The sequence below is a fragment of the Apis dorsata genome, unplaced genomic scaffold (genome assembly GCF_000469605.1).
Source record: "Apis dorsata unplaced genomic scaffold, Apis dorsata 1.3 scaffold_256, whole genome shotgun sequence".
Lineage (NCBI taxonomy): Eukaryota > Metazoa > Arthropoda > Insecta > Hymenoptera > Apidae > Apis > Apis dorsata.
The window spans coordinates 853,966-855,420 of NW_006263534.1; positions in this window are offsets into that span (position 1 = coordinate 853,966).

The following is a 1,455-nucleotide window of genomic DNA, read 5'->3' on the forward strand; positions in this document are numbered from 1 at the left end:
GACCTCTGGTTGGCCCACGGGCGGAGCAACCCCTATCGCATTCAGATCCCCACCAGCTCGCCACAGCATCCCTCGAGAGAGCGAGCAAGAGGCTCGAGTGGAACCGAGAGAAGTGGTATGTGTACACGTTGGTAGAGGAAACGAGGCTGCGGCTGTGTCTGAGCGAGTCTGAGGGACCGCCGCCTCTGGGTGGGGGTGGGGAAGAATCAGAAAACGTGACTCTGATAACGAAAGAAACACGCTCAACATTAAACACCGACTGGCCTTTCTTCGCACGATTCATAGTTTCTTATAGGATAAGGTTTCTATCGATTAATCTCTTCAATCTACGATAACGATGTTCTTATTTTTCTCTTCTTTCCCCCCTTCACTTATTCTTTCCTTCTTTCTGTCACTTTTATTCGAATGAATAAGGCGAAATGATAGAAGAAGTTTCTTTTTTTTTTTTTTTTTTATAACGAAACGAGATGAAATTATTGAATTTTTTTTTTCTTTTTTTTAGGAAATATAACAAGTATTTCTTGAAACGAGACGTTTGGTAATTTTTTTTTTTTTTTTTTAACTTTCTAAAGGTTTTCCAACATTTTTCAACGACGGTGTACGAAGTGTTAGTAAAGTTCGATGTTCGATTCGGTGGTGGCCAAGGGTCAAATGTCATCGTGCGAAGAAATTTTTTTCCATCTCGCTATACCCTCCGATCGAAGAATGGCGGTGCTCGTGGAATTTGTAGAGGACCTCACGCAGAGTCAGGGTCAGTGGAACACCTATCGAAGTCTTTATTGGACAGGCTCGGTCACCTTTTCCTTCGTAAAGTAGCTGTCACGAGGCCGTCTAAATTTTTTCTCTTTTTCTTTTACAATCATCGTTTTCACAATAACCTTTTTGCGGTCTGGTAACGCGGACAGATTGATTTCGAAGAAGTCAAAAATTTCGTCAGAAATTTCGTCTCTCCTCTTTCCGTTTTTTCTCTTTTTTTTTTCCTTTCTTTTTTCTCCTCCTTCCTCTTCCCTTCACTCTTTCCCTCGCGTTTTGAATAAGTTTTTCCAACCGAACGGAAAAACTCGTGTAACCGAATCTATTTCGAAGGTCGTTGCCAACGTTCGTTAACGCCTCAACGTCTCAGCGAGAGAACTACCCGCTCGTCTCGTGAAAGAAAATTCTCCGTTACTCACGGATCCGACGTTTCTGTAAAAATGTCCAATGTCAGTTATTCTCCCGGCTCGCCGTTTCCATCAGCGTTCCCCAGGCGTTCAAATTGCAACGATTTAAATCAGCCGCGCGGCCCGACGTCACGACGGGGTTGTGAAATGCTCGTGGAAATGAATGGCGGAATGGGGGAGGGGGGTTGGGGTTGAAAAAGATGTCGAAACAAATCTTCATTTTCCCGCGAAAATCGGGCGAGAAAGACGGCCGCAGAGGCGATATGACTGCGCTCCACGGCCCGGGAAGACATGT